At 38.3% G+C, this 16,767-nt stretch overlaps 1 protein-coding gene across 1 annotated transcript in view; it reads left to right on the top strand.

Moving 5' to 3' along the window:
- Positions 1-16,767, top strand: part of Tafa1 (TAFA chemokine like family member 1) — a 479,506-nt gene that overhangs the window by 30,068 nt on the left and 432,671 nt on the right.

A 16,767-nucleotide genomic window follows, 5' to 3' on the forward strand; every position in this document is an offset into this window, starting at 1 on the left:
ACACATGTACACTCCTCCAACACACAGGGAGAGAGTAAAAAAATTTCTTCATAAAATGATGCTTTCTGATTTTAGTTCATGCCATTTTATTTTATTATTTATTTATTTATTTATTTATTTTGAGTTGAAGACAAGGAAGTTGTTATCAGTCTTTCAGGGCCTCACATGGCAAGTATTAACACTTTATATGCCAGGACACTGAGCCTAGGAGTCTCCGTTTTCTGTCTATCTGAAATGACAGAGAAAGAGAAATTCATACATTTGTGGACTGAAGAAAACATCAATTTTTTTTGTATGAATGATCAGGTAAATATGTAAACTGGAAATGCCTGATACTATCACAGTAGAGGAAATTAAAATGCAGCATAAAATAGGTTGTCTTCTAGTTGCTTGTATACTCTGCCTTGTAGAGGCACCTAGGTTAGTGATATCTTGGGGACTTGCCTCCCAAAGGCTCTTCAGTTCTCTCTGAAGAGCTTCCCTTTCGGGCATCTGTTAAACATTTACAGAGAAGGGTGTTGAAGCAGCAGCCATTAATTTCCCCCTATCCCAGCAGTTCTCAACCTGTGGATTGTGACCCCTTTGAAGCTTGAACAACCCTTCTGCAGGGTTCGCCTAAGACTGTAGGAAAGCACCGATATTTACATTATGGTTCACAACAGTAGCAAACTTGTAGTTTATGGCCGGGATCACCACAACATGAGGAACAGTAAAGCATCGAAGCATGAGGAAGGTTGGGAAACATTGCCCTATTGACTGCTCATCTCCCCATTGTATGATTTTTGGAAAAGCAAGATTCCTTCTGATTTATGGACTGTAACTAGAGCTCCTTTTTCCTAGGGTGTGTTACCCAGTCCTATCTGTGGCCATACTCGTCTAGTGACTACTCTTTCTTACTAGCAATTTTGAGGGTCCTTTCTCCCTTTGCACATACCTTCTGTTTATTCATAACCGTCCATTCTGTTCCTTCTCAACCCAAGCCTTGGCAGTTCCTTGTGTTTTTCTTGATATTAAGTCCTTAATGTCTCTTAACAACCAAAGTCTGGTCCTCCACTTGTATTGGAATATACTTTACTACGTTATTTTTGGATGTCTTGAATGATGTTTTTCAGGTGCTTAAGGATTAGATCTAGAGATTTATACATGTTAGGCAAGGATTCTGCCATTGAGATGCATGTATTCACAAACCACTTTCTTTCCAATTAGAGACAAAATTTTGAGGCAAGTTCTCACTTGAACTTGGCAACTCTTATGCTCCATGTTGGATTATAATTCTTACATATTCAAAATCCCATTCTCTAATATCAAATCTCCCTCTCAGTGATCTACTGACTAGAACAGAAAAAAATACAGATTACTGCCAACTGATAAAAGGATATAAAACAACAACATAAGAATAAACTCTTGCCACAGAAACTGGGACAGTATGGCAGCTTCTTATCAAATTAACTAGATACTTATAACATGGTTCACCGTTGTTCCTTCTTTGTGTTGTCTCAAGGGAACTGTAACTGATGTTCACGTAACACCATGCAAAGTTATTTAATTGAGGTTTTATTCAAATACAGTAAGAACTGAGGATGCTACAAACGTCCTCTAACAGGTGAGTAGGCCAGTGAACTATGGGGAATTTGTACAATGCAACAGCAAACACAATGACTGACAAAACACTGAAACATTCACCATACATGACGTTAGGTAAGTGAAAGAAGCCAGACTCAAGACCATCTTCTTCAGGGTTTCCATATATGAAGTATTCTGAATAGTCCAAAATACTATAGTGATGCCCCAGGGCGTTGGTGCTGAGGCTGACAATGAGGCAAACGTTCATCAAAAATGATTCCTCCAAAAGAATGAAGGCTATTGTTAAGTAACTTGAAAAACAGTAAGTGTAATCTAAAACTGATTTCATGAAATTATTTGTAAATCTATTATTGATTTCATCATCTGCTTAATGTCAGGGAGCTTGACACTTATTATTTAACCTTTTTACAATTTTACTTGGGGAAAAGTACATCTGAGCCCATGATTTTTTTAAAAAAAACGTGTCATGTTTGCTGCAGGTGATGATTAGGTACAGGTTGGTAAGTCCCTGTAAGGTCAGGCTAGTGCATAGGTACCACAATATGTATCTGTACTCATCTATCTGCCCTGCTTCATCCTGGCCAATGCTCCCTAGTAAACTTTACAGCATAACAGTCACACTGTTGATCCCCCAAAACAAATATTGTTGTTAAGGACAATTCCCCTCTTTGTCAAAGTAAGTCCACGAGCTCGCGAAAATTATAATAAATCACTTATTCAATAAATAGAATCTGGTCTGTGGCCATTCAAGATTAACAGAATTGTGTAGGACTTAGTTTCACGTGTGTTGTGTGTGTGTGTGTGTGTGTGTGTGTGCACGTGTGTGTGTTTGTAGTTATGCTGGTGCCATCATTTGTTTACTGAGCATATCTAACAACCTACCAAGAGCTAAGTCCTGAGTCAAAAGGCAGCAAAGGAAAGCCAATCAAATTCTCTGGGAATCTGTGTTCTCTTGCAGCTGATAGACTTGCTGCTTAGATACAGTGTGGTGACCAGAGCAATGACAAGACTCAGGAGGAGGTGATGAGCCACTTCTCTAGGGCAGGTCAAGGATGAACTGAGAGACATGGTAGAACTGTGCTATCTTAAAGAGTGAGCAAAGTGTTTACCCAGACAATGAAGGGTAGGAGAAGAACACAAGACAGGGAATGAGGACAGGGATGAGCAAGACAACAGGGACAGCAGTGTGTTAGGAGACATTTGGGGACAGCAGCATTGTGGAGGGTGGAGTACACAGAAGAATACATTCCAGAGAGGCACTAAGGAGGTGAGGACCAAATTGTAGACCCTACTATATAACAGCAAAAGAATGGATGGTACTATCTAAAATCTGTAGTGATGAACCTCAGGGCCTGAGCATCTCCTATGACTGTCCCAGCCCACAGGACCATCCTTTCAATGTGAAAGGTTGAAAGTTCCTTTCTTTTCTTTCTTCTTTCTTTCTTTCTTTCTTTCTTTCTTTCTTCTTTCTTTGCTTTTTAAAGTCCAGGTATTAACATTATGTTCTAAAACTACAGTTTTAATTTTTCCCAGTGACAATCTTCTACTCCATAAAGGAGTAATCTATTTTGGAAGGGATTACAGTTCATCCATGGGACTCAGTAAAACAATTTTTCGGTTTAATGGGGGAAATAGTAGCCTGTAACTATTTTAATCTTTTTCTCTGGTTTGTGGAAGGGGCTCTTTAATGGTTATTGGCAGAGATGAGACACAGGAAGATTTGCATTTTAGAAGCCCTGCACCAGAGGCAAGGTGGAGAGAGGACTCTGGAGGGAAAGCAGCATTTTTACTGACGGAGGCCCAATGTAAGCTAATCATTTTTAAGCATTTTTAGGCCAGCCAGGACAACAGAGCAAGAGAAATTATTTTCTACAGTTTCTGTGTATATGGGAATGCAACTCAAAGGAAATCATGTGGGTCATTGTTTCTACCTGAAGATAAGAAAGGCAAAGGAAACCATGAAGCAACTATGCACATGTTGCATAAAAGCTTGATGTTATTCGAATTATTGTATTACACAGATTCTCAACTGATCATACCATTAACAAATTTCAGAACAATGCTGGATTTTGTCTGGAATACTTTTAGCATATGTACCCTTGTTTGGACTAGTAATTACTTTGTTATATTTTATCAGAACCATCACTGTCATACACTAAAACAACAGCTCACACGGTTCAAAACATATCCCCTCTGCTTTATTTTCTAAAGAGTTTCTTGAGTAAATAATACACATGAAGACAACTGACAAACAGCAAATCATCAAAGCCTTTGAACACCAAGGTTTGTGTCAAAGGAATTATTAGTCATGTTTTGAGAAAGTCTAACTTTGGCAGACCAGACCAGGAAATCTTCACACATGCAATGATGTTCATAAGGCTTTGTTTCGTTTACAAATCTCCTCCTACGGAGCTCACAGCACACTGCACACAACACAGACTTTAATGAGAACTTGGCATGGATGGTTGTATGAATGAATGATGCTTTTATTGTGCATTGTTGATAAATAGAATCTATAGTGGAGCAGACTTTTTTTTCTTTCCTCTCTCTCTCCTCTCTCTCTCTCTCCCTCCCTCCTTTTTCTTCCTTTCTTCTTCTTTTTTTGAAATACGTGTTGTTTACAGTAGAGGGTGTCTTTGAAATCTATTTTAAAAAACTTCACAGAGAGGGTAAAGAGATGGCTCAAGTGCTTAAGAGGAACTCATTGTTCTTGAAGAGGACCGGGGCTAAATACCTAAGACCCACATGGTGGCTCACAGCTCTCTGGCCTTCTCTGGCTTCTATAAGTACCAGGCATGCATGGCATGCATATGTATAGGGCAAAGATTCACAGGCACAAAGTAAAAATAAATAAATCAAAAACATTACACAGAGATCACTGCTTATAGGTTAAAAAATTTGAATCAATAGACAAACAACCAGCATAGTACCTTGGAGAAGTTTTGAATAAGCTAGTTTGAATAAGTCTTGCTATTTGGTCACACTAATTGGTAACATTTCTTATTTAACCTTCAGTTCTTAGAATTTCTTTAATAAATAATCTGGTATTTTCAGAAATGAGATACATTGATCTTGTTTGGAATGATTTTTTTTCAAGTTAGATGACAACTCCTAAATCTTAAACTCATGTAGTACTTGCCTTGTACCAGATTTTGTTTCAAAAATTTCCTTCCCAGTTTTATTTCAAGCTCTTGTCACCAGGGATTGTGTTATCCTCATCCTTGCTCTGTGTTTAGTCTGTGTTTAGTTGACAGGATATGTTCTATTTTATTGCATTAGGGGCACAGTTGTTTTCGTTTTTGCATATTAACATGCTTCTTTTCCTTCACCTGCCATTGAATGACTTTTAGGTTTTAAATACTTCCATGGGGAGATTTATTTTCTAGGTTTTCATGCAGAATTAATGCACTAAAGAAAGTCCATGCTAGTGTATGAGTGTGTTGTGTATATGTATGTGTAGCATTTATTTATAACAGATAAGAGACTGTCTTTATTATTCTGCAACCTCTTCCTACTCAACGATTCCATAGAATTTTATCTGACAAATATCCATGATAGATAATCACGTTGCTACTATTTTAAACAATATTTCAGAGAACAGATGGGTTGCCTTAGATGTTTTCTGAAACAAGAGTTTGGATAGTTCATTTGATAGGAGCGGTGGTTATCCTAGGAGATCCAGTGGGGGTCTGGAAAGAGACAGAGAAGAGAGGGCAACTGCTACATTTTGCATCAGTAAACAGATTACTGATGTGCACAATAGGGGCTAAGCCTTCTGAGGTCCATGCAGAACACGCCTCATAGGTATCCCATTTAAGAAATAAACAAACCAATTATGTTAGCTTGTTACTGGCCTGTGAGCTGTTCTCATGAGTATTAACTGCACATTTCTGACTTACCCTAGGAGAAGGCTAAGCATAATCCATGTGCTTATGTACATAGAAAGTTCTCAAGGCACTCCATATGCCCATTATGCGGAGACAGAGACTTCTGAAGTAATATGGTAGGGAACCCAGGAACATGTCCTACAAAGACTGTGTCTTCTTTTGCCACAGAGGTATAATGTTCCATTATAGTGACAAAATAAAGCATCTTAAAGAAGTGTTTATTTTGGATTGTGGTTTCTCCTTGTGGTTGTTTAGCCCTGTTTCTTTCTTTTTTTTTTTTTTTTTTTTATATTTTATTTACATTTAAGATGACATCCCCTTTCCCCATTTCCCCTCCCTAGAAAACCCCTGTCCCATGCCCCCCATTTCCTTTTTGCTTTTATAAAATTTTTTTAAAATGTTAATCAAAGGATTTATAAGTTTGTGGTAATGCTCAATCAGAAGACGTTAACCCAATACCCAACCTAGATATAAAAACTATCTTTGACTGGTGGAGACCTGTGAACATCTGCCTCCATGCCCCCCTCTCTCTTTCTCTCTCTCACTCACCTAGCTTCTCCTCTCCTTCATCTTCTCTCCTTACTCCATCTCTTCCTCTCAATACCCCTTCCCACTTAGCTCCTCCTACATATCACTCTTCCTGTTAAAGTAAAACTTTTCTCTCAAAATACAGTTCAGAGCATACTTATTCTTAATTGTACCAGTGAGGTACAAGATAGTCCTAATATCCAGTCCATCATTTTGTTGACTAACCAGGAACCCTCTGTCATCTCTTCTAACTAAACACTTTACTTTTTGATCCTGGCTTTTTTTTTTTTTTTTTTTTTTTTTTTTAACTTTAGAATGAATGTCAGCTGAAACTATCTACTCAGATCTTTTCTCTCAAAGTAAATAGCCAGGATGGCTATGAGACTATGGGTCTTCAACCCCCGTCAGAAATCCAGAATGACTGAGTTAACTGAAGTGATGGGATAGCACTAAGCATAGCTTCTAAAACTTAGCCCAATTTATAGAGACCGCTGAACACCTGAAAAGCCCCTATACTACCGAACGTTCGAGCATCAAATCTTCAGCCTTCTGGCCAGAGTCATCTGACAGACCTTAGTGATGCAGGATTATTAAGGGCTGATTACTCTGTCTAGGCAGATATAATCAGTCGACTATTCTGCATGTGTGTCCTTTTCTGGACAGTAATTTGTCTGTACATGGAAAGAGGCAAATTCTTGCCTAGTGGCTGTCACCACACAACTTTAGCCCTGTTTCTATAGGCTGGTTTTATGTACAGTATCATGGTGGGTTAGCAACACTAATCACCTCATGGGCCCCAGGAAACAGAAAAAAGCAGGGAGGAAGAGTCCAAGGGTAAGACACTATCCTAGTTAGCTTTAATTGATCTGTAATTTAAATGACACATCCTAGAGCCATCTGAGAGGAGTGTCTCAGTTGAGAAATTGTCTAGATCAAATTGGCACTGGGGATCTTCTTAATTGTTAACTGATGCACAGGGGCCTAGCCTACTCTGGGTAGTACTATCACTAGGCAGATGGTCTTAAATTGTATAAGAAGCTAACTAACTATGGCCCTGTGACGTGAGCAGGAAAGCAGTATTCCTCTTTGGTTTCTGCCTTTCAAGTCCCGCCTGAGATCTTGCCTTGACTTCTGTCAAATGATGGACCTGTAACCTGGAAGTATAAGCCAAATAATTGCTTCCCTCCACTGAGTAGCTTTAAGAAAGACTCATCTGGAGAGGTTAGTAAGCACTAGTTATTCAGAACCATTCCTGTACTCATGTACAATGTACACTAATGTCTCCAACTAATTTTTATAAGATAAAAATTATTTGAGTAAAAGAACAGAATAGTTTTCATTTTTGAAAATTTGTTTCCTATGACATGTTTGTCATAAATGAAGATTCAGTGTCCCCATTCTCTGCTGATTTATAGGTTAAACAACTCTGGAAAATAAAATGTTATTTTGAAAATTACACTAGTATCTCATCATCAATACATCGGGCTTTTATTACAAATATAAAAATTAGTGAACTCATTAAAATCAGTTTATAGAATAGCATGGAAATATTTGTGAGTAATTTGTCCAGTAATGATAGAGGCATGTTGCTCTACTGAGAAGAGTTCTGGCCTTTAAAACCAAAAGTAAGCCCAGTGGTGGTGATGTGCCTTTAATCCTGGCATTCAGGAGGCAGAGGCAGGCAGATCGCTGCGAATTTGAGGCCATGTTTCCTAGCAGGTTATCAATGTCAATAGCTTCTATTATGAGTGAGAGTTACGGCTGCCAATAAGTCTGGTTCTAGTTCCTAAACCTAATTAATTCTCATTTAAATCAATAATATTGTGCTGTTCTGATTTTATGTGTGAGCATGAGGCAAGTATGTTTGTTTCACATGAAAAGTTAGCAGACACTATCCTTTGCTTCCATGTTGGCTGCGCCCCCTGTATTATTTATTTGAAGTCCAATAAGTGACACTGGGGGTAGGAGAGAGGGAGCTGTTCAAACTGTCTTCTCTGTAATTTCTTAGTTTTGTGTCTAATACCAAGACTAACTGGGCAACGACCAACGTTACTCAACGAGAAGAGAAGAACAATAAAGTAATGTGAAAGTTGACTGAGGAGGGATGGGAGAGCTCAGAGAGTGGGAAGGAGAGCTGACATGCATGGACATGTAACAAAAGACATGGTATAAAATTCTCAAGGGATTAATAAAACCTTATCTAAAAAATTAAAATATCTACCCAGGTCACTTAAGTTCCTTTAGGTTCTGTGGACATAACGCTTTTGTGCATTGTGTGAAGATTATCCTTGTGTTATGTAAATGCTGACTTCTCTGCCCTCTTACTTGTTTCAATCCAGGCACAGCATTGTAATGTTTATGTCTAGAACCTCCTGTCTCAAGTTTGTGTAAACAATTTTTACCATTGATTGTCTGCCTCTTCAACAAATGCTGCTCACTCAATGGCTGAGCAGCAATGAGAAAACTTCTGGTGGAAGTTTTCACTTCTGGTAGAAACTTTCTGGTGAAAACTTCATATTACAACTATCTCCTATTTGGGATGTGAGAGGCTTTATTTTAGAGAACTAATTAAAGATGAAGTATGAGAACACATGCCTTTAATCCTAGCTCTAAGAGGCCAAGGATCACCAGACATTTGAAGCCATCCTGGGCTACGTAATGAGTTAGAGAAAAGTCTGGATAATTTAGTGAAACACTATCTGAACAAATATACAATCAACAATAAGAGAATTAACTGAAAATACTAAGGCTAAATTGCTTGAAAAATTCTTTTCAAATAAGTAAAACTAGAGATTCATTATCAAAGACATTTTTGTTTTGGTGAAATATGAAAATACTTCTTTAGATCAGTGCTTCCAATAAAGATGATTAAGGCTCACCAGACACAACATAAACTTTTACTATTTTAGAAAAAAATTAATTATAGCCTAAACTACAAAAGAATGGGTTCATCATTCACAGGAAGTTCTATGAGTTCTTTTTCTCTGGTATCTAAATGTGAGACTGAAGATTTGCCTTCTTTCTGCCCCTCCCCCTGAATTCTGAAAGTGGCTAAGACACATGGCAAGATTCAAGTTGTTTTTTCTCCTGGATTTTTTCCTAGATGATATTGCATGTCTTAGATGCTGTTTGCTTGAACCTGTCTTTCTATGCTGTTGATAATGGCATTGATTTGGAAACAGGCTGTTGCCAAAGGACACATACAAAACTCTTTCATAGATCCACACTCTTTCTTACCTAAAATTCTCATCACCATCATTTCAGGTAATGTTTTTTATTAAGATATAAAATCAAAAATATTGATGAACCTTAATTTTAGGACTCTGATCTTGAAAGCCACAAAGAAGACGACTTTGGCACCAGTTTAACCACACACCGATAGCCTTAGATATGAGTCCCTACCTTTTCTTCCTTCCTTCCTTCCTTCCTTCCTTCCTTCCTTCCTTCCTTCTTTCCTTCCTTCCTTCCTTCTTTCCTTCCTACCTTCCTTATTTCCTTTCAAGAAAGATTTACTTATTTTTATTTTTATGTATGGGTGGTTTCACCTGAGTATAACATTATATCACATGTGTGCAGTGCCACCAAAAACCAGAAGGGGGCATTAGATTCTTTGAAGTTGGAGTTGCGAGCCACCTTGTAAGTGCTGGGAACTGAACCCAGGGCCTCTGCAAGAGCACTACGTGTTCTAACCAGTGAGTTATTTCTCTAGGCTGAAATTTGAGTCCTTTCTGTCACTTTACCTCTTTCTTCATTCATTCAGCCCCACCCCTAGTTTATACTGTTAAAGTAGCATGTTCTTTTCCCCCACTTGTAACAGCTTTATTTTTATATTTAGTTTTCAATTAGCTTGGACACTTAATAATGGTAGGGCTTTCTATTCTTTTATAGCTCACCACTGAAACTGTCATACCTTGCAAAGTGCTTATAAAATATCCACTGAGTTAAAAACCATCTAAATTCCTTTCCTTTCATTGTGGGTATATGTTTGTGTTTGCTTTTGTCTAATCTCTTATGGTAACCAGGTTACTGTTGAATTCTCCATTCTCCTGCTTTGCCTCCCAAGTCCAAGGATTACAGACACATGCCATCAGGCTCAGCTTTTGTTTATAGTAAAATAAGAGCTCTTTACAGTAACAAGAGGTCTAGGTGATCTAGTTTCTGGTCACTTTCCTAATTTTACTGCCTATTATTCTCCTCTTGCTAACTTCATTCCAGCCTTGATCTTTCAAGAAATGGACGTACTCTCTGTAGAAAAGTCCTACTTCTGTACAGTGAGGTATTGCTTACCAGTAGAAGGAGGAAGAAAACATGCAATGTTAAAGTGGACCAAACTTCAAATCACAGACCGGCAGCCATTTATTATTAGATACTAGAAAAACGAAAAAAGTTTTCTAGCCCTCTCTTTTCTATTTCTAAAACTGGAAAAAAATACTGTTGTAGCAAAATTCCTGTGATTGGGCTTGGGATATAGACACAGGGAGTAATTATTTCTGTCAGTGACCATGAGTATATTAGTCAGATACTGTCATGTAATTTTATACACACACACACACACACACACACACACACACACACACACACACACACACGTTTTCAGGGAAAAGAACATTTTCATACTATTCGTGTCAATTTTCTACAGATTGATAAGAACAGTTCTATTGACCTGGGCTAGTTAACTTAGGTAAGAAGGCTTCACTTATGTAAGCGGAACCTCAATAGTTCTGCTTTGAGTTGTGGGTGCAGCGAGCCAGAACAATTCCACATGTCTGGTTCAGGCTGATGAACAAGAGACATAAGAAGAAAACTCTTGCCATTTCCAAGGCAGAGGACCAAATAAAAAACGAGGTGTCTTAAGAACTGAGGCTCAGAACTGGCACCTCATTCCTTGCGTGCATAACCCATTGTCTAAACAAAGTCACATGCATGAGCCATGCCGAGACATCAGATGCTGTGCTCTTCTGTTAGATGAACGACCAAGTTATCTGCAAAAGATAAGACAAAATGATTGAAGGACCAAGGCAAAAAGTGTTACAGACAATCATATATGTGGTGAGTAAAACTAGACTCATTCCCAATACTATCTACGTTATATGGTCTTGCCAAAGTTTGTGTGATCACGTACTTCTACTCCAAGTCACATGACTAATGAATTTGATCTTGAGACTTGAGTCCCATCATAGACTTGCTTGGTAGTTCTTACCTTACAGCCTTGAAGAAAATAATGACTTTGAGACAGTTCTAAGAAAGAATAGCCTCGTTAATGATGACATCTACCATGGGTCCTGGAGAAGGAAGTGTGGCCCAGGTAACCGTATTTATCAGTCTTCTCCTGGGTATGTTTTTAGATTATTGTCTCATCCCTCATTATTCTGTTATTTTCCAAGCTGTACTTCATTTGAAAATCAAGTGCTAAAATTAACAAAGGGGAACTCTCTTCTAGAGAGAAAATCTTGCCTGTCCTAACTGTGGCTGGAATTACAAGCCACCAAGAACTGTTAGTGATATGAAGTAGCAACTTTAGGATACTGTCATAATCACTGAGTTTGGGGAATTTGCCTAGTGGCATGTTTTAATTACATTTTTCTGCTGGCGACATCTTTGTCTTAATAGGTTTACACTCCTCTTAGATCAACTGGAATTCATTTTCTTTTATCCCCATGGCTTATGTAAGCCATACTCCCACTGAGGATACTCTATTTTCAATTGAGGTATTGAGAATAATATAGTTAATTTGGCATTTGGCTTCCAGAATTTGAAGCAAACCTATGTCTCCATTTAGTTTCTGTACCATATGGAATATTTTTATATAGGTAAAGATAATGTTTGTTGCTATTGCCTGGAATAGTAAGTTATATTTTAGAGGCTGGTTGTATCAGTATAAAATAATTTACTCTCTAACCAAAATTCTAGCTAACCAGACCCCTTAAAATATTATTGCTCTAGTAGTTTCTGGAAAACACTGGATTTCAACTTTTAACTCTTCATTATTGAAATACTGTCTCATAACTGTGTTTCCCAGTTTGCAATGCTACATTTAAAATCATGTTTAAAGCAACCAGCTGGCTATGAACAAGAATCTTAGAAATAAACCAGCAAGATTGTTCATTAGGGTCTTACTGTCTTACTGATAAGATCAATATTGAGTATGTTGTTTCTTTGGTGACAATAAGTATTGATAGAAGGCTTGCTGTGTTCAAGCATCATGATAAGTATGGCACATGGATAAACCCATTTAATCCATAAAGCACCCTGTGTGGAAGGTACACCAACTGAATTCATAAATAGACCAAAGTTCAGAGAGGTTAAGTAGCTTAGTTTTCTAAACAGCCAACAAGTGGCAGATCTAAGATTTGAATAAAGGTAGACTAAGTCCAGATCCTAAGTAGACCATGCAGTACAGGCACCATATTTTGTGTACACTAAGGTTAAACCTGATGATATTAAGTTTTATAAATATTATTATAAGTACTCATATGCACAGCATATTGAGATTTTTCTGGTGTTGGGAATCAAATTCATAGCCTTGTGACGTAACACAAACACTTGACCTATTGGGACTGTACTGCATATTGATTATTTTAAAGAAAATACTATTAAAATTATACTACTTCCACTATATATTATGAGAACTATAATATAGCACTGTACTCAACAAATACTCATATAAAGGTTTTGTTCCTCAGTTACCCCTCTACAGTATCTAAGAAAAACTATTATTGTAATATTCAGGTAGTTGAACCTGCTCTCTCCACTTATTCTTATTCCCTTAAAGGTTTGTGAGTTGTGGTGTGTATATATGTCATTATTATTAAGCACCTACAGTCAGAGCCATTGTCCTTTCTTCTGGATGTGAATGAGACGCTGCTATCTTTTGGTATAAGAGGCTCTCAAGCAAATGATTTCCAACAGCTTTTTTGTATGCTAAGCATTTTTCCTACTCCTTCTACAACCATTAAACTACCTATAGCTCTCAGGGAGGGGTCTGGCCTTAAGAGCCCCTCCCCCATCCATGGTGAAGTGTTGGTAGGCTCGGTCTCATGAAGTCATGAGCTGGTAGCTACTGCTGCTGTGAGTTCATGGGTGCTACAGCTGTGCCACAATCTGGAGGGTGCCATTTCGTAGCACTTTTCTGCATCCTTCAGCTCATATATTCTTCCCACCTTTCTTCTGCAATATTCTCTTGGATGGAGCAATATAGATATCTCCCTTAGGACTGAGTACCCAATAGTCCAACTAGTCTCTTCACTTTGACTGGTCACAGAGCTCTTCACTGACCATTGCTTATTGCAAACAAGCTTCTCTAACTTATAGGAGTGACAGTAGTTACATTTAACTAAGAAGGGTGAGTTCCTCTCTGGAATGAAGTCATGGATGCTTTTTCCTTTGGGTGCCATGTAATTGTCCAGATGGAAAACATCTCTCTAAGGTAGCATTGGAATGAGTTGGTTAAGCCATTTGGTTAGAAGGAACAGACATATGCTCACCTAGGTTATTCCAATGGGGAGTGAGGATGTACTGGGACTATTTACCAAGGTTGGTGGCTGGTGACAGGTGACAGGACTTAGAGGATTCAGAAGCTTCCAGAGCTCTGAGTCCATTGCTCTCTTATGGGAGATGGAAGTTCAATTGCTCTCTGACCTTTCAGATTCTGTAGATGAGTGTATTTGGCTAGGTGCCCCTGGGGAATATTGGCTAAGTTACATAAGCTATCTTTTCATCAAGAGACAGAAGCAGATGGAATTACATAAAAGTCAAGTAAAAACCCAGGCATCACAGAATTTTTAAAATAAAAATCTCAGAATGATCTCCTATATTCCTTCCTGCTTTATGAGTTACAATTGTTATTAATTGAATAATTAATTTCTGTTGATCATATATATTCTCATTCTTTGTTAGCAAGTAATTCACACTAATTAATATAATATCTGTTAGTATAAGAATGTTCTGGGCAAGACACGTTTATACAGGATTCATAGATCTTGAAGGTGGGCTGAAAGAAGGCCATATACTTCTGGGTGAACTTTTCACTGTGCTATTCAAGGGGAACCAATTTCATACTCTCTAATGTATGTCACAGCTGTGCCTCAGTCCCCTACTTTCCCCTTAGAAGACCACCGATGCTCTTACTTTTCTTTATTTAATATGTAGAATATACAGAGAAAATAAATCCCTTACCTTTGCCTATAGTGCCTGGTGCAGGGCTAAGGCAGAGGGGTCTGTTGAGAGAGGATGTTTCCCCTTAGGGACAACCTCTTGTTCAGTATGCATGTGTGATGAGCAAAATGATTTGAATACCTTTCATTATGGTGGCTCATGGACGAAGAATAATGACAGCTGTGTATCAATCATACACCTGTTTTATTTTAATCCCTTAGAGGAAAAAGGGTGATGGACTCACTGCTTCCCCAGACAGACAAGGAATAGAAGCATGATTTGTGTTAGTGGGCACACATGAATTCTGGGTGTCAGTAATAGAATCTGAGTGGAGACTTTATGTCTATCTTGACATCCTGGAAAGGTAACTGATTATGTGGAGCTCAAGGGAATATTCCACCTGGGGTTGTCAGTGGAGCAGAGGCAAGGAGAGGGCATAGATGCCAATTTTCATGGATGACTCGTGGGAGGAATGGTCCCTCTGCCCATCTCTCAGGTAGTGATACAGTAAGTGTTGCCATGAGAGAAAGTCCTGTCTTTCCTAGGTGAGAGTAATCAAGAACATGGAGAGAGCATTCTGTGTGTTTAGTTTTTTTCCTGAAATAATTTTCTTCCCTCCCAAATAGGCTTTCAGAGATGGACCTGATGTTCTTCTAGGTTCCTGTTCCATAGAGGAAGCTGAGCATGCGCACTTGGATACACTGACACATAGCTGTTCTGAGGGAAGGGTTTAGCTAAGAGTGTAGACTTTGGAGGCAGATATTCCTAGTTCAAATATTGACAATATCAATTTCCAGCTTAAGGACTCTGGGCTTCCTTTATAATTTTCTGGATCTTGGTGTTTTTTGCCAGAAAACTTGACATTCCTTAGTTCTATTTTCTTCAGAACAGAACTTTAGTTAAGAACTCAAAGGATATGTTTTTTGAGAGAGTTACAGAAAATATATGTTGGAGGTGAGGAAGAAGTACAGGAAGTAAGAGAGCCAGTGAAGGATGTATTCTCAAACCAGCTTGTCATAGAAACTAGAAACTGAGACTAGGTCTGAAATTTTGGGTTTGTCTCAGTCAAGGGTAAGACTGAGGGACTCTTTACTGACTCTTACCAGGAAACAAATGAAATATGGTCTTTGCATACTCTATATTTAGGTAAAGCATACCCTACATTTGGGAAAAAATATTCCCAGGAAAGTAAGATAAAAGGCCTCTGTAGTAAGAAATGGAGAAGATGCTGGATGAGGTCCCTTCAGCCTTGATCATGCCAATGCAGAGGTACCTCACTGAGAATTAGAGGACTATAGTGTTTATGTAATCAAATGCTTTCTGGAATGGCCTACAGAGAGCCCTAGCTCTCTGCTAGTGCCCATCTGTGCCATCATTAGCAAGTCCTCTGGGTGAGAACCTTGTTAAGCAACTAACCTGAATTCAAGGCCCTGCCTTTTTCTGTACCCACCGAAGGGAATAGCTTTTCAGCTTCTAGACTTCTGTGGAATTTCATAATTATTTGGGATCTAGACTGATAGTTCAGTGGGTTACATTCTGGCTGTGCAAGTATAAAGGTTCGAGCGGACCTCAGCACACACATGAAGGATGGAAAACACTGTAGAAGAGAGATATGTGGATTCCCAGGGGTTGTTGGCTAGTTACGACAGCTGAAAGAATAAGCTCTAGGTTCAGTGAGTCTCAAATTCAGTTCAAACTTAAGTTCAGAGAGTGCCTCAAATGCTATGATAGTGATTTAAAAAGACACCTGGTCAGCCACTAGCATCTACATGCATATGCATGGATGAGTGCCCCAGGACATTTATGTGTACACACATGCATATACCACACACACTAAAAATGAATAGAATAATTGTATGTTTATGAGCCCTCTAATCTGTTGCTTCTAATCAGTGTGACCTTGTCTCATAACAACAGCTATAGACAGTGTGTCTGTAAGTAGCTGAGACCCTGGTTCAGTGAAAATTCATGAACTATCAAAGACTGTCCATCATTTTGCTCAAGAGCCAACAAACCTTTTCTTATACCTGTATAACATTTACTAAAAGAGTTTTAACTTCTCAACAGACAACAGAGAGGGCTGGGAAATGTGCTCTGTGTAGCACTGCCTGGTTTTGAACCTTAGCCTAAAGGTTTTCTGTTGTGGAGGCTATTATGCAAAATGTTCATTATTTCATCATCTTTCCTCTCTCCTAGAAAGCAAGCATGATTAATACTCCTACTACATAGAGTCATTTGGAGGATTGACAGGTTAATCTATGTATTAGGCTTGAAATAATACCTGGCACATTTATTTTGAATAAATGTTTGATCACACCTATTAGATTTCCACTGCTTTCTCTCTCATATTTATTAAAATTTGTTGGAATTATTTTAGAGAGAAAACTGCAGGATAATTTTCTAGATTGTTCTTAAAAACTCAGATCTGGCTCAAACATTTACTAATTTATTTGAATAAACTGTAAGAACAGTAGGGTTCAAATCAAATTGTGACCATTTCACAATTATAGGGTTGATTATTTCTAGTTATTATCCATGGAAAGAGAAAGCTACTGACATGCCATGTGTACAAGTCAATGATATTAGCTTCTGTGGCAGATTACATAGTTAAACT

Source organism: Arvicanthis niloticus, chromosome 9, assembly GCF_011762505.2.
Source record: "Arvicanthis niloticus isolate mArvNil1 chromosome 9, mArvNil1.pat.X, whole genome shotgun sequence".
Classification (NCBI taxonomy): domain Eukaryota; kingdom Metazoa; phylum Chordata; class Mammalia; order Rodentia; family Muridae; genus Arvicanthis; species Arvicanthis niloticus.